The 17,294-nt window shown below is 42.1% G+C and overlaps 1 protein-coding gene across 1 annotated transcript in view; it reads right to left on the bottom strand.

The window, feature by feature from the left end:
* Positions 1–16,553, bottom strand: part of LOC125465190 (transmembrane channel-like protein) — a 66,482-nt gene extending 49,929 nt beyond the window's left edge. Inside the window, exon 1 of the mRNA XM_048558432.2 lies at positions 16,383–16,553. The gene's annotated coding sequence lies outside the window, so the exon portion shown is untranslated. The remainder of the gene's footprint in view (positions 1–16,382) is intronic.
* Positions 16,554–17,294: the final 741 nt, after the last annotated feature.

The following is a 17,294-nucleotide window of genomic DNA, read 5'->3' on the forward strand; positions in this document are numbered from 1 at the left end:
AGGTGCAATGAGTTAGGGCAAGGTAGGGATGCTGTGAGCAAGCAGGTATCTTAAAGTGAGTCAGCCCTAAAAGAGCATGTGAATTACCCTGAGGTGCAGCCTGGTCCATTCTGTGAGCTGGGTGCTTTTCCTAGCATACAAAGTGCCCTTGCAGTAGCATTGCAATGGTAGTTGCTCGTGTGCCACAAAGTGTAGCTTTAAAATGCAGAAAGATACTGTAAGAGGATCAGAGATGTGCTGTGAAGAGGTGGAGAGTTGCAAGTGTCTCATACCCACAGAGAATCCCCTGAAATGCTAGTGTTAGGTGTCCAAGTTGGAGCGCCTTAGGAACGAGTGTTGAACTCGAGTTGCCAGATATCTACTCTGACTATCACGACGGGAACTCCCAGCATCTAATTTAGGGATGGTAAAATGGGAAGCTGCATATCAATGAGGTGAGATGTCCATATGAATGAGGTTGTGAACAAGCAATAATCACTAATAGGCATCTTGTATGAGCCTAGCAAGGATCTCATCACCACACCTAGAATCTAGCTGGAAAACACACCTAGCAACTCCTATCAGTGAGACTGGCCTCACACCAAATTCTGATATGATTTCTCCCAGATTTCTCACCATAGCCCACATTTTTCAGGTCATGGATGCTTGTAGGTCAGTTTGTTTAACATCTGTCATTTGGAAATTGTTAGAGTATTAAAAATGATGAAATTATAAAGAAGTTAGAAATAGATTACATAATGATATATAATCACTGCTTTGTGAAGAGGAATCATATCTAACAAATTTATTGGAATTTTCTGAGGATTAACAATTAGGATAGGTAAAGTAGAACTGGCATTATAGAGTTCCTACTGTGTGGAAGCAGGCCATTCAGCCCATCAATTCCATGGACCCTCTGAAGAGCAGCCCACTCAAATCACCCACCTATTCTATTCCTTTAACCCTGCACTTCCCATGGCTAATCGACCTAGCCTACATATCTTTCGGGGGAAACCAGAGCACCCAGTGGAAACCCACACAGATACAGGGAGAATGTGCAAACTCCACACAGACAGTCGCCTGAGGCTGGAATTGAACCCATACCCCTGAAGCTGTGAGGCAGCCGTGCTAACCACTGAGCCAACGTGATGCCCTCAAGTAGATGCAATAAATCCAAATTTTCAAAAGGTGTTTGTGAGGTACCACGCCATAGCACTGCTTAGTAAGATAAGAGCCCATAGTGGTATATTAGTATGGCTAGAGTATTCGCAAATCAATAGAAGATAAAGAATTGGAATAAAGGGGTCATTTTCAGGAATACGAACCTGTAATGAGTGGGTTGCCACAGGGATAAATGCAGGGACCGCATTATTTGCAAGATATATAAATGATTTGGATGACGGATGTGAATGAACTATTGCCAAGTTTGAGAATGAAAAATGAATTTGTGAAAAGGCAAGTAGTGAGGATGACACAAAGAGTGCCCAGTGCAATTAGGCAGGGTAAGTGAATGGGCGTATCTAAACATTATTCATAGCTGAAAGCTACAGCACAAAGCATTTTGGGAGTCCTTTTACATGAATCATAAAAAGCTAGCATCAAAGTTAATGGGTTACAACAAGTCAAATAGAACATAGAACATAGAACATAGAACAGTACAGCACAGAACAGGCCCTTCAGCCCACAATGTTGTGCCGACCATTGATCCTCATGTATGCACCCTCAAATTTCTGTGACCATATACATGTCCAGCAGTCTCTTAAATGACCCCAATGACCTTGCTTCCACAACTGCTGCTGGCATCGCATTCCATGCTCTCACAACTCTCTGCGTAAAGAACCTGCCTCTGACATCCCCTCTATACTTTCCACCAACCAGCTTAAAACTATGACCCCTCGTGCTAGCCATTTCTGCCCTGGGAAATAGTCTCTGGCTATCAACTCTATCTATGCCTCTCATTATCTTGTATACCTCAATTAGGTCCCCTCTCCTCCTCCTTTTCTCCAATGAAAAGTGACCGAGCTCAGTCAACCTCTCTTCATAAGATAAGCCCTCCAGTCCAGGCAGCATCCTGGTAAACCTCCTCTGAACCCTCTCCAAAGCATCCACATCTTTCCTATAATAGGGTGCCCAGAACTGGACGCAGTATTCCAAGTGCGGTCTAACCAAAGTTTTATAGAGCTGCAACAAGATCTCACGACTCTTAAACTCAATCCCCCTGTTAATGAAAGCCAAAACACCATATGCTTTCTTAACAACCCTGTCCACTTGGGTGGCCATTTTAAGGGATCTATGTATCTGCACACCAAGATCCCTCTGTTCCTCCACGCTGCCAAGAATCCTATCCTTAATCCTGCACTCAGCTTTCAAATTCGACCTTCCAAAATGCATCACCTCGCATTTATCCAGGTTGAACTCCATCTGCCACCTCTCAGCCCATCTCTGCATCCTGTCAATGTCCCGCTGCAGCCTACAACAGCCCTCTACACTGTCAACGACACCTCCGACCTTTGTGTCGTCTGCAAACTTGCTGACCCATCCTTCAATTCCCTCGTCCAAGTCATTAATAAAAATTACAAACAGTAGAGGCCCAAGGACAGAGCCCTGTGGAACTCCACTCACCACTGACTTCCAGGCAGAATATTTTCCTTCTACTACCACTCGCTGTCTTCTGTTGGCCAGCCAATTCTGTATCCAAGCAGCTAAGTTCCCCTGTATCCCATTCCTCCTGACCTTCTGAATGAGCCTACCATGGGGAACCTTATCAAATGCCTTACTGAAGTCCATATACACCACATCCACAGCTCGACCCTCATCAACTTTTCTAGTCACATCCTCAAAAAACTCGATAAGGTTTGTAAGGCATGACCTACCCCTCACAAAGCCGTGTTGACTGTATTTGATCAAGCCATGCTCTTCCAGATGGTCATAAATCTTATCCCTCAGAATCCTTTCTAACACCTTGCAGACGACAGACGTGAGACTTACCGGTCTATAATTGCCGGGGATTTCCCTATTTCCTTTCTTGAAGAGAGGAATTACATTTGCCTCTCTCCAGTCCTCAGGTACGACTCCAGTGGAGAGCGAGGATGCAAAGATCTTCGCAAGTGGCGAAGCAATTGCATTTCTCGCTTCCCAAAGCAGCCGAGGACAAATCTGATCCGGGCCTGGCGACTTGTCAATCTTAATGTTTGACAAAATTTTCAGCACATCAGCTTCGTCTATCTCTATCCATTCCAGCATGCACACCTGCTCTTCAAAGGTTTCATTCACTACAAAGTTGGTTTCTTTCGTAAAGACAGAAGCAAAAAACTCATTTAGGGCTTCCCCTACCTCCTCAGGCTCCACACACAAGTTCCCTATGCTATCCCTGATCGGCCCTACTCTTTCTTTGACCATTCTCTTATTCCTCACATAAGTGTAAAATGCCTTTGTGTTTTCCCGGATTCCTTCTGCCAAGCCTTTCTCGTGCCCCCTCCTGGCTCTCCTCAGACCATTTTTGAGCTCCTTCCTTGCCTGCATGTAATCCTCTCTGGCTGAACTTGACCCTAGCTTCCTCCACCTTATGTAAGCTACCTTCTTCCTTTTCACTAGAAGCTCCACCGCTCTCGCCATCCAAGGTTCCTTAATCTTACCCCTTCTTGCCTGTCTCAGAGGGACATATTTACTCATCACTCCCAACAACTGTTCCTTAAACCGTCTCCACATGTCTATAGTTCCCTTACCATGGAACAACTGCTCCCAGTCCATGCTTCCTAACTCATGTCTAATCGCATCATAGTTTCCTCTTCCCCAATTAAATATCCTCCCATTCTGCCTAATCCTCTCCTTCTCCATAGCTATGTAGAATGTGAGGCAGTTATGGTCACTATCACCAAAATGCTCTCCCACCACAAGATCTGATACCTGCCCCGGCTCGTTTCCGAGCACCAAGTCTAGAATGGCCTCTCCCCTCGTCGGCCTGTCAACGTACTGCGTTAGGAAACCCTCCTGAACACACCTTACAAAAACAGCTCCATTCAAATCTTCTGCTCGAAGGAGGTTCCAATCAATATTAGGAAAATTAAAGTCACCCATTACAACAAACCTACTGCGTGCACACTTTTCCAAAATCTGTCGACCTATGCTTTCTTCAATCTCCCTGCTGCTATTGGGGGGCCTGTAGTAAACCCCTAACGAGGTGACTACTCCCTTGCTGTTCCTAATTTCCACCCATACTGACTCAGTAGGCAGATCTTCCTCGACAAAGGAAGCTTCTGTAGCTGTGATACCCTCTCTGATTAGTAGTGCTACACCCCCTCCCCTTTTTCCCCCCTCCCTATTCTTTTTAAATGTTCTAAACCCTGGAACATCCAGCAACCATTCCTGCCCATGAGAAACCCATGTCTCTGTTATGGCCACAACATCATAGCACCAGGTACTGATCCATGCTCTAAGTTCATCACTTTTATTCCTGTTACTCCTTGCATTAAAGCAAACACACTTTAACCGATCCCTTGGTTCCTTCCCAGGAAAATCCTTCCCACTAGCTGGTCTACCTCTTGCTACTGCCTCACCTGCATCAACGCTCACCTCTGGTATACAGCTCAGGTTCCCACCCCCCTGCCATACTAGTTTAAACCCTCTCGAACTACTCGAGCAAACCTTCCACCCAGGACATTGGTCCCCTTCCAGTTCAGATGCAACCCGTCCTTCTTGTACAGGTCCCACCTTCCCCAGAAGGCATCCCAATTATCTACATATCTGAAGCCCTCCCTCCTACACCAGCTGCGTAGCCACGTGTTCAGCTGCGCCCGCTCCCTGTTCATCTTTATTTCAAATATCTAAAATTATATATAAAAATATAAAATAGTACAAAATTAAGGAGGTCTTGCTGAAATTACACATGATATTAGTGAGACCACACTGGAATACTGTGAGAAGTCTTCTCTCAACAAAGAAAAGATACACTGACATTGGAGGCAGCACAGAGGAAGCTCACCAGGTTGGTTCTGGGTATGAAAGGAGTTTCTAATGAACAGTGGTAGAGTGAGTTGGGCTTGCACTCATTGGGAGTTTTTGAGACTAAAAGAAACCAGCAAGGAGAAATTTGTAGGACAGTTGAATGTGGAAATGGTATAAATGTGTAAAGGTTTCTAATAATGCAAGAGTTAATGTCAGAAGTAGAAGTTCACAATATTAAAATTTGAAAATAAAAGGTTCCATTAACAGACCAGATGGGGTACAAGAAATTGGGATTATTAGAACCAGATTTTTGTTACTAGGAGTGCTCTCTGAGCTCGTATATAGTGCCCACAGTTCATGTATACATTTGTGGAGGCTACTATACCAAGCACATTATTGATTAGTGTGTTGGCATACACATACTGAATGGTGGTAGCAAAGTATGTAAGGCAGGCAAATGACATCCATCAGCATGATTTGCTGCAATTCAGCCCTGTTTCAGCCTCATGACCCTGCACACATGCTTAACAGCAGGAGGAACTCTCCACCAATGCTGTAATGGTTCATTAACTACTTACCAGTTTATTACTGGTTGATTTCTTTCTGCTGTTGCAATGGTTCTGCAAGTGTTTTGCACTTCTTAAACACAATACAAATTTCAGAAGGGACTGGTGTGGCAACTGCTGAAGTTGCTTTTGCTAACTTCAAGGCTTCTACAGAAACTAGTTGCTCCCAGATGTGGGTGACTTCTTTGGCAATCCCCTACTCATCCAGGAAGAGTAGAAGATCAAGCATAGGTTAGACAGAGCAGCTCCAGTTATTAGAAGAGGGAGGAGGAAGAGTGGGGGGGGGGGGGGGGGGGCAAGATTTTTAGCGGGAAGCTACATCTGTCAAAGCAGGCAAATGACATCCATCAGCATGATTTGCTGGAATTCAGCCCTGTTTCAGCCTCATGCCCCTGCACACATGCTTAACATAGCATTCATGGAGCAGTTACCCTACCTGATGCTCAAAGATGAACAGTGTATGACATGTTTGTGCTTCAGTAACTTGACTGAAATTTCTTGACTGAAATCTGTCAATTACCCCAGTCACACTGTAACATCAGAGCATGGCAAGGAATACATCGCCAGTAGCTGTGAAAGTGACCATCGTGGTGAACTTTTGCATATATGGCTTCTTTTCAGATGTAGGTCATTGTAACATTTCACAGTTTGCTGTTGGAAGTGTTGTAGGGCATACTGAAGTTTTCCATTCAGAGTGATTAACTAATCGCACTCACTCCCACCAAAGATAGGCTTTGCCTGGTTCGTAGGCTTCCTCTTAGTACAGGGCACCATTGATTACAAGCACATCATTTGGTGCACATCACAGGTCAATCATACCTTATACTAGAACTGAAAGGTGAGCATCCAGCTGGTGTTTGGCCAGTGACGGTAGATTATGAAATGCCTAGCATGTCATGATACATTCTTTTTTGTGCTAATCCACTGTAACATCAGTATAAACGAAAGGAGAGACTACTGGATGACCTTCTTTCAATGACATGACTGGTGGCTTGCCTGGACATGTGCATGTGCAGTGTGTAGCGTTCATATAACGAGAGTCACATTGCCACAAGAAAAGTGATAAAGCAAACTGTAGGTGTAGTGACTCAAAGCTTCCACTGTCTGAACCTCGCTGCCATATACTACAGAGTAACAAGATTCAGTGGTCTGCTACATACTGCACAACATCAACATCATGAGGGATCTGCTTTTATTGGTCTTATGCTGAGGAGCATGAACAAAATGAATAAGAGCAATGGGAGAAAGCAACCTAGACTATACATTTTGCAGGAACTGGCCTTGATGATCTTATTTAACACAGAAGTTGCTGGAAAAGCTAATCAAGTCTGGCATCATCTGTGAAGAAAAAAATCAGAGTTAATGTTTTGAGTCCAGCGACCCTTCCTCAGAACTGAGCCCAAAACATTAACTCTGATTTTTTTCTTCACAGATGCTTCCACACCTGCTCAGCTTTTCCAGCAACTTCTGTTTTTGTTCCCGAATTACAGCATCCACAGTTCTTTCGAATTTTATTAAGTTCTTATCCAAGTTCCATATCAGATAGCTCAACACTGTTTCCCTATTTATCACCCGTCCCAACTCACTACCTGGCCTTTGCCACTAACAATCACAATGTCTACTTGATTACAGCACAATGGTAAAAATGTTGAATAATGTCCAGCATAATATCTTCCATGTATGTCAGGACATGGAGCCACACCTGGTCCCCTCATCATTGTTTCTGGCTCTGCGCTTTGGTTCCTAATTGACAGGGATTACTAATAGATGAATGATTTGTCATGAACAAATGTGGTTAGTGGTGTCGTTGGTCGGATATGGATTTGACAAAATACTCACTGACTTTGGCTACTCATTTGAGGTCATTGAACTTCATGTGGCATTACATCCAGTTCCTCAGTGTTTGAATTCGGGCATTATCTCCATAGTTACCTGTTTCCATTGCCTTCTGAGTGTGCTTCTTGATCGCATTCAGGCCATTTGTACTTACTGCACTAACTCCTGCCATAGTGTTCCTCTACCTCAAATAGTACATGTCACCTTTAAGTGGTACAAAAAGAAAATCGCTGCTGATGAGTGTATCCTGTCAAATGTGTGGTTCGTGTTAGAAGCACTTATCAATCATTCAGATCGGCAGCGCAGAGTCAGAGTATTACCTGCAATACAGTGAATGGGTGCCAGTTAATCAGGCATTTTGAGTCCCTGCCCATTTTCTGTGATGATCAAATTTAGCCTCCGTGGAGTTTAAAGCTCAGCGCAGGGTTAAAGAACATTATCAAGATGACAGATGATTAAGCCTGATGCAGGGGCAAGGATGGAGAAAAAATATCTGTGATGGAGAACGAATCTTTGTAATAGGATTCAGTCTTGCTAATGTACTTGAGGACTGATGTTGAACAGACATTTTGAAGATTAAAAGTGATGGTAGAGAAATAGAATTTCGTCAAATGGCTGCAGCTGGCCAATTTATTCCTGTGGCAGTGTTATCCTGCTTCAGTCACTAAAAAATAACATGGAAGATAAAACTTAGAACTGTACAGCACAGGAACTGGCCCTTCGGCTCATGATGTAGTGCTGAACATGACATCAAGTTAAGGTAATCCCTTTTGCCTGCCCTTGGTCCACGTCCCTCCTTTCTTTGCATATTCATGTGCTTACTTAAAATTCCCTTAAATGCCCCTATCATATCTGCCTCCACCACCATCCCTGGCACCACGTTCCAGACTCCTACCAGTCTCTGTGTAAAAAACGTGCCCCTCACATCTCCTTTGAACTTTCCCACTCTCACCTTATTGCATGCCCCCGAGTATTCGACATTCTGACCGGCAATCCTAACCACGCATTTCATAATTTTAATGACCTCTATCAAGTCCTCCTTCAGCCTCTGGCACTCAAGGGAAAACAGCCCAAGTTTTTCTGGCCTCTCCTTATATCTCATACCCTCTAATCCAGGCAGCATCCTGGTAAACCTCTTCTGCACTCTCTCCAAAGCCTCCATGTCCCTTCTGTAATGTGGCGACCAGAATTGAAAACAATGCACTAAGTGTAGCCTAACTAAAGTCTTATAAAACTGCAACATGACATCCTGACTCTTGTACTCAATTCCCTGACCAATAAAAGCAAGCATGTCATACGCCTTCTTTACCATCCTACCTACTGGTGTGGCTACTTTTGTGGCGCTATGGATTTGAATCCCAAGATCCCTCTGTACAACAATGATGTTCAGGGTCCTGCCATTAACTGTATACCTTTCCTTAACATTTGATCTCCCAAAATGCACCACCTCACACTCACTCAGACTAAATTCCATCTGCCACTTTTCTGCCTATATCTTCAACTGATCTACATCCTGACAACTTTCTACACGATCCACAACTCCACTGATGCTACAAGTCTCCCAGTTACAGACTGCTGTCCTACCGAAAAGAAGTTAATTTTTTTTTCCTGGGAATATGTGGAGAATGATCATCACCGCTAAACCTGGAATTTAATCAAAAATCTCCTTAGTTACATTCATGTTCATTGTGGCCATTGGCACAGACTAGGTAATGTCATATAGTCTGTGACGAAACATGGGTGCCTGATATTCAATGCCCAATGCTGGCATCACCTGTCTTGCGCCAACATCCAAAGACAATTTTCCACCCACTCATTCACTAAATAAAATGCATGCTCATAAAATGTAATTATTGGTTGATACATTGAGCAGTCTCTTCTTAAAATAAAAAGGTGCATTGGAGCCAACTTAATTTTGTTCACACAATGTCAGTCAAGTTTCTATGTCACACGTGTAAAAGAAAAAAGTCTGTCAATTCTGAATGGAATACACTTAGCTTGAATTACCACAGCATCCACAAAAGTTGACCTTATGAATTCTAAAGCTAGTAGACCTGAAAGTGACAACACCATGCCAGCAAAGTTATACATTATAATGTGTAACAATGTATTTTTTTTTATTCATTCTCAGAACATGGACATAGTTGGCAAGGCCACCATTAAAAGCTCCCATCTGATTGCACTAACAAATGTTGGTGGGTCTTTTTCTTGAATGGTTAGTGTGTTAATGCAGTTGATTGGTGCGTTCATCCACCATGAAGCTGAGTTGAAAGCCAAGCACAACAATCAGGAATAGGAATCAGACAGAGAATAGATTGAGTAACAATGTCAGATTTAAATTCCTAAAGGGCCGTTCTCACACTAGATGTGTGCTTAAAACAGAGGGTCGTGGTCACCTTTATTGATAGTGGCTTTTTTCAAAACAACTATTTACATTCATTGTGAGCAATGTATGGAGATTTTACAATGCACTAAACTCATATAATTTGTAACACAACTAGACAAAATCAATGAACAATCTGGAAGAGAGCAGGTACTTGACTTGTTCATTTGTTAATCATCAGTGCAGTAATGAACCAGTTAAAACAGTGAATTGGTAGCCAAGTGGTGATGAGATCACATCTCAATACAGTAAGTGGTGAAATAATTCAGGAAATCCAGTACATTTATGGTAATGGGAAGAAATGACTGTAAAAACCCAATTGTCCTTTATGTGGACTCAGATGGCTTGGAAAGCAACTTGGGCAGAATAGGAATGGTCAATAACTGAAGTCTTTCTGGTGCTGTTCACATTCAAAGAATAAAAAAAATGAATCTGTAAGAAATCACATCATTAGAACACATTAGGTGAACACAGTGTTCCAGTAATACCCACTAGCACAGAGGAATCACTTTGCTCTTAAATTCTCAACTATTCCCACAGGTTATCCATGCCTATCTCCCAGTTTCCATTCAGTGACAGAGACATGTTGAAATTTTACTTGTTCTTTGGGGCACTGGGAATCAGCCATCTTCAACATACTATCACTCAAAACAATGCTATACCAGGAATATGGAAAGAAAGGCCTGTGTTGCATCAATCACAGCCAACAAACAAATGTAGACATTGTAGCTTTCCTGCTCCTCAGATGCTGCTTGGCCTGCTGTGTTCATCCAGCTCTAACCTTGTTATCTCAACTAACAAATGTATATCTGTTATAATTGTATCAGAGATGACGGAAACTGCAGATGCTGGAGAATCCGAGATAACAAAATGTAGAGCTGGATGAACACAGCAGACCAAGCAGCATCTTAGGAGCAGAAAACGTGATGTTTCGGGCCTAGACCCTTCATTAAAAGGATCTAGGCCTGAAACGTCAGCTTTTCTGCTCCTAAGATGCTGCTTGGCCTGCTGTGTTCATCCAGCTCCACACTTTGTTATATCTGTTACAACACTGGTACCTACCTGGCAAGGAAGAAAATTTCCCATTGCACCCTAGGCAGAACAGATCCAATATGGCCAGTTACTGCCTCATCAGTCTACTCTTGAGCATCAGTTCAAGCGACAGAAGGTGTCATCAACAGTGCTATTGTTCAGCAAAAACTGGCTTGCTGGCACCCAGTTTGGGCTCTGTCAGGGCTACTCAGCTCCTGACATTTTAAAACTCTTTTTATATTTCAAAATTATACTTTGTTCATAAAACAATCCTATTATATATTATGTATATAAAATAGTCACAAATGCAGTTCGCTTCTGTATTGTAGTGTACAAGAAGACAAACTTTAGAATTTGACTCTATCCAACAAACAAATCACAGGCATCTCTTACTTATACAAGCCTATATTTACATGCATTTGAGGCTATCAGGAAGGCCCTATAACAGAATGACCCCCATTTAACTTCAGCAGGAAGAGCTCATTCAGTGGATTTCCCCCACTGCACCTTGGCAGCGGCTGCCACAAGCTTAGGTGTTGTCCCTCGCCGCATAGTCCTGGACCTTGGAATTTGCCAGTCTGCAGCATTCGGTCAGAGTCAACTCCAGACTTCCTTCGCAAAGGGACATTCCAGAAGGAAATGCATGACAGTCTCTAAACCTTCTGCAGCCACTTCAAGAGCAGCATGCTGTGGTGTGGACAGACTAAGTGTACGAGAAATATCTCACAGGTAGTGCCCTGTCACCACCAGCCAAGCCATGTTTTTGTTCTGGTGACGAGGCATTCTGTCAATTGACTTTGCTAGTTTGGTCAGGGAGCCATGCGACGAGATCCACTCCCTCCTTTCCCCGTAAGGTCTCGAAGAAACTGTGCACTGACCACTTCTGATGGGCTTGTGGCCATAGGTGTTTTTATTTGCAAATTTCTCCATGAAGGACAGGCAATATAGAATGGCCCAATTACTTGGAGTGTTCACGTTGCTGAGGCCACTCTCATCCATCGCGACACCGGGAACAGGTAGACCCTCAGTACATAGTCACTCATGATGTTGCTCCTGACCTCATCACAGCCTTGGTTCAAGCATGGACAAAAGAAGTGAATTTCAGACGAGATTTGACAGTGACTACTCATGACATCAGGCCACATTTGACTGAGTGTGGCATCAAGGAGCCCGAGCAAAACGAGAGTCGGTGGGAATCAGAGAAGAGTCAATACTGATTGGAGACATATCTATCACAAAAGACAGTTGCAGGAGGTCAGTGATATCAGTTCCAGGATGTCTCTGCGGGAATTTGTTAGAGTGGTACCCAAGGACCAATCATCCTCAATTGTTGTACCAATGGCCTTCCATCCATCATAAGGCCAGAAGTGGTGATGTCAACTGATGATTGCACAATGATTAACACAATTTGCAACTCTTCAGATACTGAACAGTCCATGTTCAAATATAACAATGCTAAGATAATATCCAGGCTTGAGCTGACAAATGGCAAGTTACATTGTGCTACACAATTTCCAATAAGACAATCTCCAGCAAGACAGAATCAAATCATCCCATCTTGACATTCAATGGCATTACTATTGCTGAATCCCCCAATATCAGCATCATTGACCAGAAACTGAACAGGACTATAAGGGCAGGTTGGTGGCTTGGAATCTTTCAAGGCAACTCATCTCCTGACTCTCCAAAGCCAGTCGACCAACTACAAGGCTTAGGTGAAGAGGAAAATGGAATATTCCCCACTTGCCGGAGTAAGTGCAACTCCAATAACAATCGATCTGATTGATGCCATTGTTCTTGATATATAATGGCATAACCATTACTGAATCTCCAACTATCATCATCTTGAAGATTACCAATGACCAGAAACTGAACAGAACCAGCCCCATGTATATTGTGCCTATAAGATCGGGTCAGAGCTAGGAATCCTGTGGTGAGTAAGTCACCTTCTATCTCCTCAAAACTTGTCCACATGACACAAGTCAGGAGTGTGATGGAATACTCTCCATTTATCTGGATGAGTGCATCTCCAACAACACTCAAGAAGCTTTGCATCATCCTAGACAAAGCAGCAGAATAGATTGGCACCATATCCACAAACATTCATTTTCTCCACCAACAATTTACAGTAATAGAACTGTGCACCATTTACAAAACTCAATGCAGAAATTCACTAATGATCCTTAGACAGCACCTTTCAAACTCATGGCTGCTACCATCGAGAAGGACAAATGTAGCAGATACATGAGAACACCACCACTTCCGTATCACTCATCAGTCTGATGTGGAAATATATTAAAATTTTGCAGGGTCAATATTCTGGAATTCCTTCCCTAACAATGGGTCTACCGACGTAACATGGACTGGAACGGTCAAGGCGGCTCAGCTGGCAGCACTTACATCTTATTAATTCATTAAGAGAAAAATAACATGTGAATCAGGGACAACAGCAGGCTATTCATCCACTCAACCTGCTCCAACATTCAATGAGATCATGGCTGATCAATTAATAACTTCATTCCACATTTCCACCTACCGCTGGTAACCTACAAACCATTACGTAACATTGTCTTTTCTTATTTCTTAGAAAGAGTCATAGAGTCCCTACAGTGTGGAAACAGGCCCTTCAGCCCAACAAGTCCATATCGTCCCTCTGAAGAGCTTCCCACCCAGACCCATCACCCTATAAACCCACCTGATCTACACATTCCTGAACATTATGGGCAATTTAGCATGGCCAATCCACCTAGCCTGTACACCTTTGGGCTGTGGGAGGAAACTGGAGCACCCGGAGGAAACCCACGCAGGCACGGGGAGAATGTGCAACCTCTGTACAGTCACCCGAGGTTGGAATCAAACCTGGATCCCTGGCACTGTGAGGCAGCAGTGCTAACCACTGATCCGCCATGCTGCCCACACAATAAATCATCGGCTATATTCACAAAATGATTCTCAATCGTTTTAATCTTGGTAATGGAGTAGCTGTACTTATTTGGAATAACATGATGGCAGTCAAACAAAGGAACACAGATATCAATATGATAGAAATAGAATTTAGAAAGGGGCTAGAAATATATATCAATAACTTATCAATCATATTGAAAGAAACAGAAAGAATAGACAATGGCAATGCAGTAGATGCAATCTATCTGGATTTTCAAAAGGCATTCAGTAATGTGCCCCATAACTGTCTCATGGATAAGTCATAGATTCTAGAGTGAAGGAACAAATAGCTTCTTAGCTGGCTTCAAACCAAAAAGCAGAGAATAGATTATAATCGATTGTTATTCTGAATGGAATAGAAAGTACCATTCTCCATGCTGGAACTGCTACTATTCACAACGTAGACGAGTGATTTGGATTTTCGATTCAAAAATACATTTTCTATATTTGCAGATGTTACCAAATTGGGGGTATTGAGGAGGGATAATCAGTAACGTGGAGAAATGCAACAAATCATTATCAAGATAATAAAGTGTGAAGCTGGATGAGCACAGCAGGCCAAGCAGCATCTCAGGAGCACAAAAGCTGATGTTTCGGGCCTAGACCCTTCATCAGAGAGCTCTCTGATGAAGGGTCTAGGCCTGAAACGTCAGCTTTTGTGCTCCTGAGATGCTGCTTGGCCTGCTGTGCTCATCCAGCTTCACACTTTAGTATCTTGGATTCTCCAGCATCTGCAGTTCCCAATATCACAAATCATTAGCAAAACAGGAATGAATTTACACCTGGACAAATAATTGGCAAATTAAATATAAAGTAGATAAAGGTGAGATCATTCACTTTGACAGGAAGAATGGAAAGATCAGTTATTACTTGGAAATTGGAAAGTGGAAATTTTGCTGGGGTAGAGAAACAGAGTTATCTGTATACCAATATGGCAACTATGAAGTGGTGCATCCTAGATTAGAAGAGCTAAAAACAAACAAGCACTAGGATTTAATTCTAGACAGATAAAACTGAAAAGTAGGGAAGTTACGTTAACCCTATTTGAAATCATGGTTACAGTACACTTACTGTGTGCAGTTCTAATTAGTATGTCATGAAAAGGAAGCAAAGATACTGGAGAGGATGCAGAGAAAATTTACAAGGTAATACCAGAAATATGTGCTTGTACATATCAGGAAAGGATTAAACTGGCTGGGTCTCTTCCCTTGGAAAAGAAGCTGAGGTGTGACACAATAGGTTTCCTTAAAATTACAGTCTTATAAAAATAGCGAGGATCCAGAGAGAAGTTTCTGCTTATGGAGAAGGGCATAACAAAAATTCTTAAATACAAGATATTCACCAAGAAATTCAAGAGAGAATTCAGAAGAGGCTTCTTTACAAAGGAGTGGTAATGATGTGTAATTCACCACCACAGGGAATGGGTGAAATGAACATGCATTTAAAGAGAACCCACCCAAACAAATGAGGGAGAAAGCAAGAGAAAATCAAATTGGAAGACTTAGAGAACAAAATATGGGACGATGCTCAAGAGAGTATAAAAGTCAGCCGAAGGACCTGTTTCAGTGTCATATACCTTATGTAATTCTTATGCAATCCTAAGTCAAGTAATAACTGATCCAAGAATGTGATCAGAAACAAAATGTCACTTAGAACACTCCACGTCTCCCATGCTATGCCTGGGGTTTGGTGGTGAAGGAACTGTACCTCATTTTCACTCTGCACCATTTCAAAATGCAGTCTAAAACAGACCAATGAAAATTCTCCTGAGTCACTGATCCATGTTGAAATTCTAATTATTATGTATAAATAAAAAAGAAAAACAATCCAGAAAAACATCAAGTAAGACACTGTTACAGACAAATTGACTCAAAATGATGCATTCAGCACCATAAAGGAAAAGAGGAGAACTCCATTTATGTGACGTGCTTTTATGAAAGGGTGACAGAAGCAGATGCAATAGTAACTTTCAAAATGGAATTGGATATATATATGAATCTTTGATTAGCTCTCACTGACCAGACAGGTGGATTACAGGGCACTTGAACACCATTCATAGATGTTGCTTCAAAATGAGAGCATTCGCAATGTGTAAATTTTCACATCAGTCTCTCACATCGAGCCACATCTATTCTGCTTCTAAGAAAAACTGAATTGAAGAATGTTAACCTCAATATCAAAAACAAAGAGTCAAAAACAATTGAACAGTTGATTCATATTCAGATGGGTGGGAGTGAACATACAGTAGACCAAAATGTAATGGCTAAAACAACGGGGAGCCAAACAGATTTGATTCACACTTTCAGGAAACAGTGATTTGTCAAACTCTATTAATTTCTGAGCAACTTAAACTTCCTCTGCTTAGTAAATGAGACATATTTGCAACCAATCAAAATAGACTATTCTTCCTAATCTTTCTGAAATCTAACAAAGAGGAATCAGTTGCAGCTAGTCTCTTGGTTCTTCTCCCCAAACAGCACATATCCTTCTACCTACTGTTCCAGTTATATTTCTAAACTTCAAAACATACAACAATAATAATCAAAAGGGAGAGTCTCTGTCAAAGTGAAATACGATACTCCACCTTCAGCAATTAACATGAAATTCAGCTCAAATGTAGGTCCCCTTCAAGTCAAATTCACATTTGATTTGAAAGCTCTAAAATGCAGACAAAAGAAAGAATTTCATAACCTACTTACCCTGTGCACTTTAAATAAATCAGCAGCTGTAGGTTTCAGTGAAAATCACAATGAAACATTGAAAAAGAGGTAAAGCCTATATCAACTCTTGGCTTGATGCTGCTGTGCGTTGTTGAAGTGGAATGGTTGAGAGTTGTTCAGGTAAATTTTTTCCCCTGTCTCTTTGGTGCCGGGCAAGTGAATCTAATTGAACAGAGCTACAGGAAGTTCTCACCTGTAGCTCATAGCAATTACGCTGCTCCTTCTGATTGGTGCTTACCTGGTATTAGTGAGTGGGATGGTACAAGCACTGCAGCCCACTACTCGCTCAGTTGATTTTGAAAGTTTCAGCTTCAGGAAATAGGAAACAGGGTACAGCCATGAGAAGGTGAAAGTGTATCATCACCAACAATGAAAGTATAATCTGCTATGTCATCTAATAAAGCATATACTGTCCAATTTATAAGCCCATGGGTAACAAATTATAAAGGCCAGCTCGATGAATGGATCATTTTGCATAGCATCCTGGTCTACCGAATGACATAAATATAACCTGAATATTGCAGGATACATGTCATTTCAGAAGGTCAGCAAGCTATGAAGAGGTAAACTGGTGGCTCTGTGAATCAATGATGGCTTCAGCCCAATAGAGAAAAACAACATAAATTCAGGAATCCAGGATGTTGAAGTAACTTGCGTAAAGACAAAAAAAAAATGATAAAGGTAACAATTACTTCTGGGAGTATGGACAGTTTCCTAATGGTGACATCATGGTAGGATAGGGCATAATGGAAGAAATAGATTGTTGGTAAGGTATGGCATTTAGCCTGGGGGATTTTGACTTACATATAGAGTAGGCAAATCAGATGAGCAAAGGTAGCCTAGAATGTTTGCGGGGTGCTTTCTTAGGACAGCACATTCCGTTGCCAACTA

Source organism: Stegostoma tigrinum, chromosome 24 (assembly GCF_030684315.1).
Source record: "Stegostoma tigrinum isolate sSteTig4 chromosome 24, sSteTig4.hap1, whole genome shotgun sequence".
Classification (NCBI taxonomy): Eukaryota; Metazoa; Chordata; class Chondrichthyes; order Orectolobiformes; family Stegostomatidae; genus Stegostoma; species Stegostoma tigrinum.